Raw genomic sequence first — 18,895 nt, forward strand, 5'->3', positions numbered from 1 at the left:
GGGGATTCTTTAAGTGAAGAGAGGGCCCAAAAGTAAAATAGACCAGAAAGGAAAAGAGACAATATACAGAAACAGACTTTATAGGTTATACAATGGCACTAAATTCATATCTTTCAATACTTAGTCTGAATGTAAATGGGCTAAATACCCCAATCAAAAGACACAGGGTATCAGATTGGATAAAAAACTAAAACCCATCAGTATGATGTCTGCAAGAGACTAATTTTAGACCCAAAGACACCTCCAGATTTAAAGTGAAAGAGTGGAAAACAATTTATGATGCTAATGGACATCAAAAGAAAGCTGGGGAAGTAATCCTTATGTCAGGCAAATTAGATTTTAAACCAAAGACTGTAATAAGACATGAGGAAGGATACTATATCATAATTAAAGGATCTATCCAAGAAGACCTAACAATTGTAAATATTTATGCCCCTAACATGAGAAATATCAATTATATAAAACAATTAATAATATTAAAGAAACATATTGACAATAATACAATAATAGTAGGGGACTTTAACATCCCACTCACTGCAATGGACAGATCATCTGAGCAGATCAACAAGGAAACAAGGGCTTTGAATGACACACTGGGGCAGATGGAATTCTCAGATATCTTGAAAGCATTCCATCATAAAGAAAGAGAATATACATTCTTCTCAAGAGTGCACATGGAACATTCTCCAGAATAGATCACATACTAGGTCACAAATCAGGTCTCAACTGGTACCAAAAGATTGGGATCATTCCCTGCATATTTTCAGACCATAGTGCTTTGCAACTGGAACTCAATCGCAAGAAAAAATTTGGAAAGAACTCAAATACATGAAGGCTAAAGAGCACCCTACTAAAGAATGAATGGGCCAACCAGGGAATTAAAGAAAAAAATATAAAAATTCATGGAAACAAATGAAAATGAAAACACAACTATTCAAAACCTTTGGGATACAGCAAAGGTGGTCCTAAGAGGAAAGTAAATAGCAAGACAAGCCTTTCTCAATAAACAAAAATGGTCTCAAATACACCATCTAAACCTACACCTAAAGGAGCTGGAGAAAAAAACAGCAAATAAATCCTAAACCAGGAAGGAGAAGAAAATTAGTAAAGGTTAGAGCAGAAATCAATGAAATAGAAAACAAAAGAACAGATCAAGAAAACTAGAAGTTGGTTCTTTGAAAGAATTAATAAGATTGATAAAGCCCTGGCCAGACTTATCAAAAAGAAAAGAGAAAGGACCCAAATAAATAAAATCATGAATGAAAGAGGAGAGAACACAACCAATGGTGAAGAAATTAAAAGAGAATACTATGGGCATTATATACCATCAAATTAGGAATCTGGAAGAAATGGATGCATTCCCAGAAATGTATAAACTACCAAAACTGTAATGGAAAGAAATAGAAAACCTGAACAGACCTTAAACAGCAAGAAAATTGAAGCAGTAATCCCACATCTCCCAATAAACAAGAGTCCAGGGCTGGATGGCTTCCCAGGGGATTTCTACCAAACATTTAGAGAATTAATACCTATTCTTCAGATGCCGTTTCAAAAAATAGAAATGGAAAGAAAACTACCAAACTCATTCTATGAGGCCAGCATTACCTTGGTCCCCAAACCAGACAAAGACCACAACAGAAAGGAGAATTACAAACCAATATCCCTGATGAACATGGATGCCAAAATACTCACCAAGATACTAGCCAATAGGATCCAACAGTACATTAAAAGGATTATTCACCACGACCAGGTGGGATTTATTCCTGGGCTGCATGGGTGGTTCAACATCTGCAAATCAATCAATGTGATACACTACATAAATAAAAGAAAGGATGAGAACCATGCAATCCTTTCTATAGATGCAGAAAAAGCATTTAACAAAGTACAGCATCTTCTCTTGATTAAAACTCTTCAAAGTGTAGGGATAGAGGGAACATGTCTCCATATCATAAAAGCCATATATGAAAAGCCCACAGAAAATATCATTCTCAATGGGGAAAGACTGAGAACTTTTCCCCTAAGATAAGGAACACAGCAGTGATGTGCACTATCACCACTGTTGTTAACATAGTACTAGAAGTCTTTGCCTCAGCAATCAGACAAGAAAAAGAAATAAAAGTTATCCAAATGGGCAAAAAAATCAAACACTCATTCTTTGGCAGATGACATGAAACTCTATGTGAAAAACCCAAAGGTTCTACCCCCAAATTCCTAGAATTCATACAGGAATTCAGAAGCACAGAAATCAGTTGCACATCTATACACTAACAATGAGACAAAAGAAAGCAAAATTAAGGAGTCAATCCCATTTACAATTGCACCAAAAACCATAAGATACCTAGGAATAAACCTAACCAAAGAAGCAAAGGATATGTACTCAGAAAACCATAGAAGACTCATGAAAGAAATTGAGGAAGACACAAAAAAATGGGAAAATGTTCCATGCTCATGCATTGGAGGAAAAATATTTTAAAGATTTTATTATATTTTAATTTATTTTTATTTGACAGAGAGAGAGAGAGAGAGAGAAAGAGCACAAGGAGGGGGAATGGCAGGCTAAGGGAGAGGGAGGAGCAGGCTTCCCACCAAGCAGGGGGTCTGATGTGGGGCTAGATCCAAAGACCCTGGGATCATGACCTGAGCTGAAGGCAGACTCCTAACAGACTGAGACACCTAGGTGCGCCTAGAAGAATAAATATTGCTAAAATGTCTGTGCTACTTGGAGGAGGCAAGATGGTGGAAGAGTCGGGGAACTCGTTTCATCTGGTCCCTTGAATTTCCCTGGATAACTATCAAACAATTCTCATCACCCATGAATTCAACCTGAGATGTAAGAAAATATATCTGGATCTCTACAAGTAGAAATGGGACTGCTTTTTGTAGGGTAGTACATGTGGAGACATGAATCTGAGGGGAGATATCGAGAGATAAATGGAGGTGGGCGGGAGTCTCCATAAGCCAGCTACCAGAAAGTGATATAGCCCCAGGGTGCAAAACCCGAACCCTTAGAAATCTGCTCCAATGAGAGACATCCCTATCTGAAAGGAGCTCAAGGGATATAAAGGATAGAATTCTAGGTGGCTCAGTGTGGTCTCAGGATCCCAGGAGTCACAGAACTAATGGGTGGGCCTGAGCCAGTAGAGTGCCCAAGCAGCAGAGCGGGGACACTCATTATGATCAGGGGGCCTAGGAGGGGACTCTCAGCTAGGGTGCCATAAACTACCATCTAGGCTGATGGGGTGACTGCTCTCTGCCTGAGCACCCTGAAAAAGACCGGAATGTGTGGACTGTCTGCCATTCCGCAAGAGGAGTGATGCTGGTTTGCCCTTGACAAGGCAACAGCTCTCAGGGTGGCAGCCCTGGAAAGGATGGTAGGGTGACACTAAGCCATCCCCTGAGAGCAGTGGAGCAAGTATGTGCACGAGCCCATGACCACTCTCCGCCCAGGACACAAAAAGTGCAGTAACATGGGTCCCTGGGGCTCCCCCCAGGGATGATTGCTGTGGGCATGCACCATAGGAGTCTGCAGCATTTGGCACACACAAAAGAGAAGACTGTTTGCCTCAGAGGGTTTAATGAAGAGGGGGTACCACGATCTATAGGCTTTGGGGCTGGAGATCGAGGCATGGCCATTTTTATTCTGATCTTCTAAAGAGATGCAAAAAGCCTTCAGGGAACAAAGTCACACAGCGGACCAGCTTACTCTGAGCCCAGCCCCCTGGCAAGGGAGAGTGCAACTCTGCCCAGGCAAAGACACCCGAGAAGTAGCATATCAGGCTCCTCCCCCAGAAGAAAAATTAGAAGAACAGGTGCACAACCAGTTTACGGATCCCATAAGACTGTAAAACTCCAGTGCTAGGGGTAAATAGGATATAGAACTCAAGGTTTTTTCTAATGATTTGTTTATCTTTCAGTCTAAAATTTTCCATTTATTTTTTTTTCCCATTTCAACTGGTTTCTCATTTTATTAAATCTTTGTTTTTAAGTTGTTTTTAACTGTTAATTTTTACATCCACATTTTATAGATACATACTTCATTTTGGCCTTTTCTTCACTCTATCCAATTTTATTTTGGTATATATATATATATATAAGTTTTGCTTTCTTCGCAATTTTGGGAGTTAGGGTCTTCTAACACACAGACCAAAATTCACTCGGAAATAAGTAGATCACCCTGCTTAGTCCACCTGTTAGATTATAGTATCTCACCCCCCCCTTTTTTTTTATATCTTTTTCTTTTCTGTTTTGTTTTATTTTCTTTTTGTTTGCTTTTCTGTTTTGGTTTCAGAAAGCTTCAGTTTTGTCTAGTGTGTATTTTGCTTGGGTTGTGGTTGATATTTTTGATTCTGCTCACCAGCTCACCCATTCTTCTCTGGGCAAAATGACTAGAAAGAGGAATTCACAACAAAAGAAAGAACCAGAGGTAATGTTCTCTGCCACACATCTAATTGATATGGATATAAGTAAGATGTCAGAGACAGAATTCAGGATAACAATAATAAAGTTAATAGATGGGCTTGACAAAAGCATAAAAGACAGTAGAGAATCTCTTACTGCAGAAATGAGATCTAATCAGGCTGAACTTAAAAATATTAAAATGGAGATGCAGTCTAAATTGGATGCTCTAACAGCTGGGGTGAATGAGGCAGAAGGGAGAATAAGTGAACTAGAATACAGGCTGATAGAAAGGAAGGAACATGAGGAAAAGATATAAAGACAGCTAATAGCCCATGAAGAAAAGGTATGAGAAATTAGTGATGCCCTGAAAAGAACCAATGTCAGAATTATTGGGGTACCTGAGGAGGAAGAGAGAGAGGGGGAGCCAGAAGGTATATTTGAGCAAATCATAGCTGAGAACTTACCTAATCTGGGGAAGTAAACAAGCATTTTTATCCAAGAGACAGAGAGGACCCCTCACAAAATCAATAAAAATAGATCAGTACTCCAACATATAATAGTGAAGTTTGAAAATTTTAGAGTTAAAGAGAGAATCCTGAGAGCAGCTCGAGACAAGAGGCTCCTTGCCTACAGAGGGAGGAATATTAGATTAAGATCCCAACTGTCCACAGAAGCCTGGCAGGCCAGAAAGGGCTGGCATGATATATTCAGTGTACTAAATGAGAAGAATATGCAGCCAAGAATACTTTATCCAGCAAGGCTGTCATTCAGAATTGAAGGGGGAAAAAAAAGAGCTTCCAGGAGAGACAGAAACTGAAAAAAAAAAAAAATTTGATCACCAAGCCAGCCCTGCAAGAAATATTAAGGGAAATACTGTAAGTGAAGAAAGACCCCAGAGTCACATAGACCAGAAAAAAAAAAAAAAAACAAAACAGATGCTCTATGGAAACAGGGACTTTACAGGCAATACAATGGCATTAAATTAATATCTTTCAATACTTACTGTGAATGTAAATGTATTGAAAGATACCCAAACCAAAAGACACAGGGTATCAGATTGGAAAAAAAGCAAGACCCATCCATATGCTGTCTATGAGAGACTCATTTTAGACCCAAAGACACCTTCAGACTGAAAGTGAAATGGTGGAGAACCATTTACCATGTTAATGGACCTCAAAATAAGATGACATAGCAATCCTCATATCAGACAAATTAGATTTTAAACAAAAGACTGTAGTAAGAGATGAAGAGGGACACTCTATTATGCATAAAGGGCCTATCTAACAAGAAGATCTAACAATTTTAAATGTTTGTGCTCCCAACATGGGAGCAGCCAATTGTATAAACCAATTATTAACCAAAGTAAAGAAACACATAGATAATAAAATAATAATAGTAGGTGACTTCAACACCCCACTCACAGCAATGGACAGATCATCTACGCAGAAGATCAACAAAGAAACAAGGGTTTTGGATGACACACTGGACCAGATGGACTTCATAGATATATACAGAACATTCCATCCTAGATCAACAGAATACTTCTTTCTTGGGTGCATATGGAACTTTCTTCAGAATAGATCACATATTGGGTCACAAACCAGGTCTCACAGGTACCAAAAGATCAGGATCATTCCCTGCATATTTTCAGGCCACAGTGTTTTGGAACTTGAACTCAATCACAAGAGGAAATTTGTAAGGACCTCAAACACTTGGAGGGTAAAGCACATCCTGCCAAAGAATGAATGGGTAAACCAGGAAATTAAGGAACTTTAAAAATTCAAGGAAACTAATGACAATGAAAACACATCTTTTCAAAACCGTTGGGATACAGCAAAGGCAGTCCTAAGAGGGAAGTACATTGCAATACAACCTCTCTCAGAAAATTAGAAAATTTTCAAATACACAAGCTCACCTTACACATAAAAGAGCTGTAGAAAGAACAGCAAATAAAGCCTAAAAGAAGCAGGAGAAGGGAAATGATAAAGATTAGAGCAGACATCTATGAAATAAAAACCAGAAAAACAGTAGAACAGATCAATGAAAATAGAAGCTGGTTCTTTGAAAGAATTAATAAGATTGATAAACTTCTAGCCAGCTTTACCCAAAAGAAAAGAGAAAGGACCCAAATCAATAAATTCAGGAATGAAAGAGGAGAGATCATGACCAACACCAAGAAAACACAAACAATTTTAAGAACATATTATGAGCAATTCTATGCCAATAAATTCAGCAATCTGAATGAAATGGATGCATTCCTGGAAACTTACAAACTACCAACATTTGAACAGGAAGAAACAGAAAATCTGAACAGACCAACAACCAGCAAGGAAATTGAAGAAATAATCAAAAACCTCCCAAAAAATAAGAGTTCAGGGCCAGATGGCCTCTCAGGGGAATTCTACCAAATGTTTAAGGAAGAAATAATACCTATTCTTCAGATGCTGTTTCAAAAAATAGAAATGGAAGGAAAACTACCAAACTCGTTCTGTGAGGCCAACATTACCTTGATCCCCAAATCAGACAAAGACCACACGAAAAAGGGTAATTATAGGCCAATATCCCTGATGAACACGGATGCCAAAATACTCACCAAGATACTAGCCAATAGGATCCAACAATGCATTAAAAGGATTATTCACCACGACAGGTGGGATTTATTCCTGGGCTGCAAGGGTGGTTCAACATTTGCAAATCATTCCGTGTGATAGATCACATTAATTTAAAAAAGACAAGAACCATATGATTTTCTTAATTGTTGCAGAAAAAGCATTTGAAAAATACAACATCCTTTCCTGATTAAAACTTTTCAGGGTGCCTGGGTGGCTCAGTCGTTAAGCGTCTGCCTTCAGCTCAGGTCATGATCCCAGGGTCCTGGGATTGAGTCCCACATCGGGCTCCCTGCTCAGCAGGAAGCCTGCCTCCCCCTCTCCCACTCCTGCTTGTGTTCCTGCTCTCGCTATCTCTCTCTCTGTCAAATAAATAAATAAAAATCTTTAAAAAAAAAAAAACTTTTCAGAGTGCAGGGATAGAGGGAACATACCTCCATATCATAAAAGCCATCTATGAAAAGCCCACAGAGAATATCATTCTCGATGGGGACAAACTGAGAGCTTTTCCCTTAAGGTCAAGAACACGACAGGGATGCCCACTCTCACCATTATTGTTCAACATAGTACTAGAAGTCCTAACCTCAGCAATCAAACAACAAAAATAAATAAAAGGCATTCAAATTGGCAAAGAAGTAGTCAAATGCTCTCTTTTCACAAATGACATGATACTTTATGTGGAAAACCCAAAAGACTCCACCCTAAAACTGCTAGAACTCATACAGCAATTCAGCAACATGGCAAGATATAAAATCAATTCATAGAAATCAGTTGCATTTCTATACACTACCAAGGTGACTGAAGAAAGAGAAATTAAGGAATCAATCCCATTTACAATAGCACCAAAAACCATAAGATACCTAGGAATAAACCCAAGCCAAGAGGTAAAGGATCTGTACTCTAGAAACTACAGGACACTTATGAAAGAAATGGAGGAAGACGCAAAGAGATGGAAAAACATCCAATGCTCATGGATTGGAAGAATGAACATTATTAAAATGTCTATGCTCCCAGAGCAATCTACATTCATGCAATCCTTATCAAAATAGCATCAACATTTTTCACAGAGCTGGAACAAACAATCCTAAAATTTGTATGGAATCAGGAAAGACCCCGAATAGCCAGGGGAATGTTGAAAAAGAAAACCAAAGCTGGGGCATCACGATGCCTGACTTCAAGCTATATTAGAAACCTGTGATCATCAAGACAGCATAATATTGGTACAAAAACAGACACATAGATCAATGGAACAGAATAGAAAACCCAGAAATGGACCCTCAACTCTCTGGTCAAATAATCTTGACAGAACAGGAAAGAATATCCAATGGAAAAAAGAGTCTCTTCAATAAATGGTGCTGGGAAAATTGGACAGCCACATGCAGAAGAATGAAACTGGACCATTCTCTTATACCCTACACAAAGGTAAACCCAAAATGGATGAAAGAGCTCAATGTGAGACAAGAATCCATTAAAATCCTAGAGGAGAACACAGGCAGCAAACTCTTGGACCTCAGCTGCAGAACTTCTTGCAAGACATGTCTTTAAAGGTAAGGGAAACAAAAGCCAAAATGAACTATTAGGACTTCATCAAGATAAAAGCCTTCTGCATGGCAAGGGAAAGAGAAAACAAAACTAAAAGGTAACCTACTGACCTATTGAATGGGAGAAGATATTTGCAAATGACATATCAGATAAAGGACTGGTATCAAAGATTTATAAAGAACTTATCAAACTCAACACCCATAAAACAAATAATCCAGTCAAGAAATGGGCAGAAGACATGAACAGACATTTTTCCAAAGAAGACAGAAATGGCCAACAGACACATGAAAAAATACTCCACATCACTCAGCATCAGGGAAATACAAATCAAAACCACAATGAGATACCACCTCCCACTGGCTAGAATTAATGGCTAGAATTAGCCATTCAGGAAATAATAGATTTTGGTGAGGATGTGGAGAAAGGGGAGCCCTCTTACAGTGTTGGTGGGGATGCAAGCTGGTGCAGCCACTCTGGAAAATAGTATGGAGGTTCCTCAAAGGTTGAAAATAGAATTACCCATGACCCAGCAATTGCACTACTAGGAATTTACCCCAAAGATACATATGCAGTGATTTGAAAGGGCACCTGCACCCCAATGGGTATAGCAGCAATGTCCACAGTAGCCAAACTATGGAAAGAGGCCAGATGTCCCTCAACAGATGAATGGATAAAGATAATGTGGTACACACACACACACACACACACACACACACACACACTGGAATAGAATACTACTCAGCCATCAAAAAAAAAATGATATCTTGCCTTGTCAGTGACGTGGATGGAACTTGAGGTTATTACGCTCATTGAAATGAGTCAATCAGAGAAAGACAATTATCATATGATCTCATTCGTATGTGGAATTTAGGAAACCAAGCAGAGGATCATAGGGGACGAGGGGAAAACATAAAAGAAGATGAAATCAGAGAGGGAGACAAACCATAAGAGACTCTTAATCTTAGGAAATAAACCGAGGGTTGCTGGAAGGGAAAGGTGTGGGGGGATGGTGTAACTGGGTGATATACATTAAGGAGGGCACATGATGTAATGAGTACTGCATACTATATAAGACTGATTAATCTCTGACCTCTACCTCTGAAACTAATAATATATTATGTTAATTAAAAAATAAAAAATAATAAAACCTAAAAAATAAATAAACTATGGAGAGCCTGAAATTTACAGTTTTTATACAACAATGAGTTTAAACTGTTGTTAGCTTAAGATCAATTGTTATAATTATGTTTTATGTAAGCCATATGATAACCACAAAGAAAATACCTATATAAGATACACAAAGAAAACAAGAAAAGATCAAAGCATGTTACTACAAAATCAATGCAACACAAGCTGTCTGGTTCAAGATGGTGATGTAGGATGATCCTGAACAGACTTCCTCCATGGAACACACGAAATTATACCCATTTATAGAGCAATTCCTCCTCGAGAATTGAAGGTTGACTGAATAGCTTCTGTGCAATAAAAGTTAAAGAGAATGGTAAAAGAGAACTGCAAGAGAGATGGAGACATGGTAAAGACAGAAACCCTCACTCCCAATGCTAGGAACATCAGTAAGGAGGGCTAGTATTGAGTGACTGGGAACAGATTTTTCTGCCCTGGGACACAGAAAAAAAAGCCAAAGTTTAAAAGAGCAACTATCTTATGAAAGATCCATCCCTAGAACTCCACCAAACAGTAGAGAAACTGCTGAAACTCTCTCTGGGTCAGAGGGACTGGAGAGCAACACGGTTTAGACTCCCCCTCCACCTTGAAAGCACAGAGCAGTGCAGGGTCCAGGCACCTTAACTAGCCTGCTGCCACAGTAAGCCCCAGACCTGTAGTGCACACCAACCCCAGCCATTCCACAAAGGTGGCCACAGAGCAGTGCATGTGGGACACCCCTGGTTGGTACTTACTATAGTTCCAGCCTTTGCACCAAGGTGACACAGGGGAAAGCACCCAGAACACTCCATTCTGATACTTCTTTGGCTTTAGATGGCTTGCTAGGGCACCCCCAGAACAGATCACTCCAGTGATGCGTGATTGACATCCAGCTTCCCTAACAGGGTGCTCCCTGCTTGAAGCACCCTGAGAACTCCTGACCTGTGGCTGCCTTGGTTCCAGCCACCCTGTCAGGGCACTCCCTACATGGAGCACCATGGAAAACCCTCCCCTGGGCTTGCCTCAGCTCCAGTAACATGGCCAGTGCATTCCCTGCACTGAACATGCCAGGACACCCTGGCTTGCACCCACTACAGCTTCAACTGTCCTGCCAGGGTGCCTGCCTGCTACACAAAGAAGTTGAGGACACCGCGGCTTGTACCCACTTCAGCTTCAGAGGTGCTACAAGGTTCTCTGCACAGTGTTCTCTGTGCAGAGAACACTGGGACTTCCTGGCCCACACACTGCCTCAGTTCTGGCTTACCCACCAATGTACCCCCAGCACAGAGCACCTTGGGATTGCCCACTTTACACCCACTTCAGCTTCAACTATCCTGCCAGGGTTATCTCAGAACTCCAGAATCCCTAACATGCACCCACTTCAATTTTAGCTATCTTGTGAGGGTATCTGCTGTGCAGAGAACCCTGAGAACTTTAGCTCTCCTGCCAGAGCACTTGCTATGTGGAGAGCCCAGAAACCACACCAACCTGCATCTACTTCAGCTTTAGCCATCCTGCCATCCTGCATGGAAAGCACCAGGATCCCTTGGCTTGCACCCACGTAAATTTCAGCTGTCCTGTCAGGTCACTCTCTGAGCAGAGAGCCTTAGGACCACACCAGCCCACGACTACTTCAACTCCAGCCATCCAGTCATGGCAGTCCTAGCATGGAGTGCCCTGCAAACCCCAGCCCACTCCAGCCACAGTTTCAGCAAGACAGTGAAAGTCACCTAGCACACACAGTCTACATAGGGGATGACCACATATAAGAGCATCCTTTCAAGTTTAGGAAAAGTAGCTGTTTTACTTAATCCATTAAAAAAAAAAAAAAAACACTGTAAATCCAACAAAACGAGAAGACAGAGGAATATGCTCCAAAAGAAAGAACAAGACAAAACCTCCCCCCAAAAAGACTAAATTAAATGGAGATACGAAATATGCTTGATAAAAATTTTAAAGTAAATGATTGTAAAGATGCTCACCAAACTGGAGAGAAGAATAGAAGAATTCAGTGAAACCTTCAATAAAGAAATAGAAAATATTAAAAAGAACCAATCAAAGCTGAAGAATTCAGTAACTGAAATAAAAAAATACACTGGAGGGAATCTGCAGTAGATTAGCAGATGCAGAAGAATGTATCAGTTATCTGGAAAATGGGGCAATGGAAAGCACCCAAACTGAACAATAAAAAGAGAAAAAAAATATTTAAATGCATATAGGATAAAGGATCTCTTGAACATCAAGTGAACAACTATTCCCATTTTAGGGGGTCCCAGAATAAGAGAAAAAAAAGGGACAGAAAACTTATCTGAAGAAATAATAGCTAAAAACTTCCCTAATCTGGGGAAGGAAACAGACATCCAGGTTTAGAAAGCACAGAGAGTTCCAAACAAATAAACCCAAGGAAGTCCACACCATAACAAATAATAATTAAAATGCCAAAGGCTAGAGATAAGGAGAGAATTCCAAAAGCAGCATGAGCTAAGCAAAAAGTTACATTCAAGGGAAACTATGAGGCTATGAGCTGATTTTTCAGCAGAAACTTAGCAGGCCAGAATGTTATATTCAAAGTATTGAAAGAAAAAAAAAAAAAAAAGTATAACCAAGAATACCCTGCATTATCATTCAGAACTGAAAGAGATAGAGTTTCCCAAAGAACAGTTAAAAAAAAAAATTATCATCACTAAACCAGCTTTACAAGAAATGTTAAGGGGACTTCTTAAAGGGGAAAAATGAAGGATGCCTGGTGGCTCAGTTGGTTAAGAATCTGACTCTTTTGGTTCAGGTCATGATCACAGGGTGTGAGATCAAGCCCACCATCATGCTCCTCACTTCTGCAGGGAGTCTTCTAGAGATTCTCTCACTCTCTTTCCCTCTCTCTCTCTGACCCTCCCCGCTCTCTCTATCTCTCTCTCAAATAAATGTATAAATCTTTAAAAAAAGGGGGGAGAATGACCATAATTAGATGTAAGGAAATTATGAAAATAAAAGATGTAAAATATGACATCATTATACATAAATAGTGGAGGAGTGAGTAAAAAAGAAGTTTTGGGTTTTTTTTTTTTAAGAATGTTTGAACTTAAATGACCATCAATTTAATATAGGCTGCTACATACTTAATATGTTATATATTAACCTCATGTTAGCCACAAACCCAAAACCTATAACAGATACACAAAAAATAAAGAGAAAGCCAAACATAACACTACAACACTCACCAATCACAAAGAAAGAGAGCAAGAGAAGAAGAAAGTAACAGAGAAGAAATACATAAACAACCAGAAAATAATGAACAAAATGGCAATAAGTACATACCTATCAATAATTACTTTAAATGTAAATGTAAAAGACCTCAGTGTTCAAATCAAAAGATATGGGGTGGCAGAATGAATAATAATTAAAAAAAAAAACACCTAAGAGCCATCTACATGCAACCTATAAGGGACTCATCTCAAACTTAAAGACACATACAGACTGAAAGTGAAGTGATGGAAAAACATTTACCATGCAAATGGAACTGGGAAAAAAAGTCAGAGCAGCAATAGCTATATCAGAAAAAATATACTTTGGAATAAAAACCATAACAAGACACAGAAAAAGGCATTACATAATGATAAAGGGTTCAATCCTACAATCAACATAAGAGCTGTAATTATCTATGCACCCAACATTGGAGCATAGAACATGGAACATATGTATCTAAACACATAAAACAAATATTAACAGATGTGAAGGGAGAAATTGATGGTAATACTAAAATAGTAGGGGATTTTAACATGTCACTTACATCAATGGATACATCATTAGGCAGAAAATCAATAAGGAAAGAGTGCGTTTGAATAGCACATTAGAACAGATGTATATAACAGATATATACAGAAGATTCCATCCAAAATCCACAGAACACCCATCATTTTCAAATACAAGTGGAAAACTCTCCAGAATAGATTATAAGTTAGGCCACAAAAATATTGCAATAAATTTAAGAAGACTTAAATCATACCATGCATCTTTTCTGACCACAACAGTATGAAACTAGAAATCAATTACAAAAAATAATAATAATAATAACTGGAAAAATACAAACACGTGGAGGCTAAAAAACATACTACTAAACAACCAATTAGTCAATGAATAAATTTAAAAAAATAAATGACGGGGTGCCTGGGTGGCTCATCATTAAGTGCCTGCCTTTGACTCAGGTCATGATTCCAGGGTCCTGGGATCAAGCCCCGCAGTGGGCTCCCTGCTCAGCAGGAAGCCTGCTTCTCCCTCTCCCACTCCCCCTGCTTGTGTTCCCTCTCTTGCTGTCTCTCTCTGTGTCAAATAAATAAATGAAATCTTTAAAAAAAAAGATAAATGAAGACAAATGGAAAAGAAAACAAAACGGTTCAAAATCTTTGAGACACAGCAAAAGCAGTTCTAAGAGGGAAATATATAGCAATAAAAGCCTACCTCAAGAAAAAAGAAAAAGCTCAAATAAACAATCTAACCTTACACCTAAAGGAACTAGAAAGAGAAGAACAAGTAAATCCCAAGGTGAGTAGAAGGAAGGGAATAGTAAAGATCAGAGCAGAAATAAATGATATATAGACTAAAAAGTCAATGGAAAAATCAATGAAACCAAGAGGTGGTTCTTTGAAAAGATAAAGAAAATTGATAAACTCTTAATCAGACTCATGAAGAAAAAAAGAGTAAGGACTCAAATAAATAAAATCAGAAACAAGGAGAAGCAAAAACTGACACCATAGAAACACAAAGAATTATAACAGAATACTGTGAAAAATTATATGCCAAACTGGACAACCTAGAAGAAATGGATAAATTCCTAGAAACACACAATCTTCCAATACCAAGTCAGAAAGATATAAAAAATCAGAACAGATCAATTACTAGTAACAAAATTGAATGGATATTCAAAAAATAAAAGCCCAAGACCAGATGAAGTCACAGGTGAATTCTACCAGATATTTAAAGAGTTAATAGCTACTTTCTTCATAGTATTCCAAACACTGGAAAAGGAAGGAAAGTTTCCAAATAAATTCTATGATGGCAGTAATACCATAACCTTGCTACCAAAACCAGACAAAGACACCACAAAAGCAAAAGAACAAACAAACAAAAAACGCTATAGGCCAATATCTCTGATGAACACAGATGCAAAAATTCTCAACAAGATAATAGCAAATTGAATTCAACAATACATGAAAATGATTATTCACCATGATCAAGTAGAATTATTTTGGGGATGCAAAGATAGTCCAATATTTACAAATCAATCAATGTGATATACCATGTTAACAAGACAAAGGATACAATTTTTATGATCATATCAATATATGCAGAAAATGCATTTGACAAAATTCAACATCCATGATTAAAAACTCTCAACAAAGTGAGTTTAGAGGAAACATACCTCAATGTAATAAAGACCACATATGAAAAACCCACAGTTAACATCATACTCAATGGGGAAAAACTGAGAGCTTTTCTCCTAAAGTCAGGAAAAATACAAGAATGTCCACTCTTGACACTTTTATTCAACATAATACTGAAAGTTCTAGCTGCAGTAATCAGACAAGAAAAAGAATTAAGAAATATCCGTACTGGTAAAGAGGAAATTAAACTGTCATTATTTTCAGATGACATGATACTATACATAAAAAAACCCTAAAGTTTACACACACACACACACACAAACTACTAGAACTGATAAATGAATTCAATAAAGTCACAGGATACAAATTAATACCCCCAAATCAGTAGCATTTGTATATGCTAATAACAAAGTAGAAGCAAAACAAAACAAAAAAACAGTCCATTTACAATTGCACTAAAAGGAAGAACAAACATAGGAACAAACTTAACCAAGGAGGTGAAAAACTTGTACTTTGGAAACTATAAAACACTGATGAAAGAAATTGAAGGCAACACAAACAAATTGAAAGATATTCCATTCTCATGGATAGGAGGAATTAATTTTGTTAAAATGTCCATACTACCCAAAGCAATTTACAGATTCAATGCATCCCTATCAATATACCAACAGAACTTTTTACAGAACTTGGACAAACTATCCTAAAATTTTAATGTAACCATAAAAGACCCCCAAAAAGCCGAAGCAATCTTTTTTAATTTAAATTCAATTAGACAAGGTATAATACATCATTAGTTTTTGATATAATGTTTAATGATTCATTAGTTGAATATAACACCCACTGCTCATCATATCACGTGCCCTCCCTAACTCCCATCACCCAGTTACCCCATTCCCCAACCCACCTCCCTTTCCACAACCCTCAGTTTGTTTCCTGGAGTCAAGAGTCTCCTGTGGTTTGTCTCCCTCAAAGATTCCCTCCCATGCAATTTTCCCTCCCTTCCCCTATTGCCTTCTGCACTATTCCTTATGTTCCACATATGAGTAAAGTTATATGATAATTGTGTTTCTCTGATTGATTTATTTCACTTAGTGTATTACTCTCCAGTTCCATCCATGTCGATGCAAATGGTAGATATTCATCCTTTCTAATGGCTGAGTAAAATACCATTGTATATATGAACCACATCTTCTTTATCCAGGAATCTTGAAAAAGAACAAAACTGGAAGAAATCCCAGATTTCTTTTTTTATTATTTTATGTCAGTCACCATACAGTACTGCATTAGTTTTTGATGTAGTGTTCCATGATTCATTGTTAGTGTATAACACCCAGTGTTCATTGCCATATGTGCCCTCTTTAATACCCATCACCAGACTAACCCATCCCCCAATGCCTCCCTTCTGAAACCCTCAGTTTGTTTCCCAGAAGCCATAGTTTCTCAATGGGCATCTCCCCCTCTGATTCCCCCCACTTCATTTTTCCCTTCCTTCTCCTAATGTCCTCCATGTTATTCCTTATGTTCCACATATAAGTGAAACCATATGATAATTGTCTTTCTCTGCTTGACTTATTTCACTTAGCATAAACCCCTCCAGTTCCATCCATGTCAATGCAAATGGTGGGTATTCATCATTTCTTATGGCTGAGTCATATTCCATTGTATATATGGACAACATTTTCTTTATCCATTCATCTGTTGAAGGGCATCTCGGCCCCTTCCACAGTTTAGCTGTTGTGGACATTGCTGCTATGAACATTGGGGTGCATGCACCCCTTCATTTCACTGCATCTGTATCTTTGGGGTAAATACCCAGTAGTGGAATTGCTGGGTCATAGGGTAGCTCTATTTTCAACTTTTTGAGGAACTTCCATACTGTTTTCCAGAGTGGCTGTACTAGATTGTATCCCAACCAACAGTGTAAGAGGGCTCCCCTTTCTCCACATCCTATCCAACATTTATTGTTTCCTGCCTCGTTAATTTTTGCCATTCTAACTGGTGTAAGGTGGTGTCTGATTGTGGTTTTGATTTGAATTTCCCTGATGGCTAATGATGTTGAGCATTTTTTCATGTGTCTATTAGCCATTTGTTAAAATGTCTATGCTACCCAGAGCAATCTATACTTCCAATGCCATCCCAATCAAAATACCAATGGCATTTTTCAAAGAGCTGGAACAAACAATCCTAAAATTTGTATGAAATCAGAAAAGGCCCTGAATTGCTAAGGAAATGTTGAAAAAGAAAAACAAAGCTGGGAGCATCACGTTGCCCGAATTCAAGCTATATTACAAAGCTGTGATCACCAAGACAGCATGGTACTGGCACAAAAACAGACACATAGATCAATGGAACAGAACAGCAACCCCATCAATGGACCCCAACTTTATGGTCAACTGATCTTCGACAAAGCAGGGGAAAATATCCAATGGAGAAAAGACAGTCTTTTCAATAAATGGTGCTGGGAAAATTGGACAGCTATATGCAGAAGAATGAAATTTGTCCATTCTCTTATACCATACACAAAAATAAACTCTAAATGGATGAAAGACCTCAATGTGAGACAGGAATCCATCAAAACCCTAGAGGAGAACATAGGATTAACCTTTTCTTTTTTTTTTTTTTTTTAAGATTTTATTTATTTATTTGACAGAGAGAGAGATAGTGAGAGCAGGAACACAAGCAGGGGGAGTGGGAGAGCGAGAAGCAGGCTTCCTGCTGAGCAGAGAGCCCGATGTGGGACTCGATCCCAGGACCCTGGGATCATGACCTGAGCCGAAGGCAGACGCTTAACGACTGAGCCACCCAGGCGCCCAGGAGTAACCTTTTCAACATCAGCCACAGCAACGTCTTTCAAGACACGTCCCCAAAGGCAAGGGAAACAAAAGCAAAAATGAACTTTTGGGACTTCATCAAGATAAAAAGCTTCTGCACAGCATAGAAAACAGTCAACAAAACTAAGAGACAGCCCATGGAATGGAAGAAGATATTTGCAAATGACATTACAGGTAAAGGGCTGGTATCCAAGATCTATAAAGAACTTCTCAAACTCAATACCCCAAAAACAAATAATCCTGGCAAAAAATGGGCAGAAGACATGAACAGACACTTCTCCAGATTTCAAGATATACTACAAAGTTATGGTAATTAAAACAGTATGGTACTGGCACAAAAATAGACACATATATCAATGGAACAGAGAGCCCAGAAATAAATCCACACTTATATGGTCAATTGATCTATGAAAAGGAGGCAAGACTATACAGTAGAGAAAAGACAGTCTCTTCAATAAATGGTGGTAGGAAAATTGAACAGTTACACGTAAAAGAATGAAACTGAACTATTTTCTTTTTTATTATGTTCAGTTAGCCAGCATAAAGTAAATCATTAGTTTTTGATGTAGTGTTCAAGGATTCATTAGTTCCATCAATATGGATGGAACTGGAGGGGATTATGCTAAATGAAATAAGTCAAGCAGAGAAAGACAATTAGCATATGGTTTCACTCATACAAGGAACATAAGGGATAGCATGGAAGGCCACAGGGGAAGGGAGGGAAAACTGAATGGGAAGAAATCAGAGAGGGAGATAAACCATAAGAGGCTCTGGACTCTGGGAAACTGAACAATTTTCTAACACCATACATAAAAATAAACTCAAAATGGATTAAAGACTTAAATGTAAGACCTGAAACCATGAAAATCCTAGGAGAGATCATAGGCAGTAATTTCTTTGACATCAGTTGTAACAACATTTTTCTAGAATGTCTCCTAAGGCAAGGGAAACAAAAAGTAAAAATAAACAGTTG

This window comes from Mirounga angustirostris, unplaced genomic scaffold (assembly GCF_029215605.1).
Source record: "Mirounga angustirostris isolate CCGP_5_RB_7025 unplaced genomic scaffold, mMirAng1.0.hap1 SCAF_11, whole genome shotgun sequence".
In the NCBI taxonomy this organism is placed as follows: Eukaryota; Metazoa; Chordata; class Mammalia; order Carnivora; family Phocidae; genus Mirounga; species Mirounga angustirostris.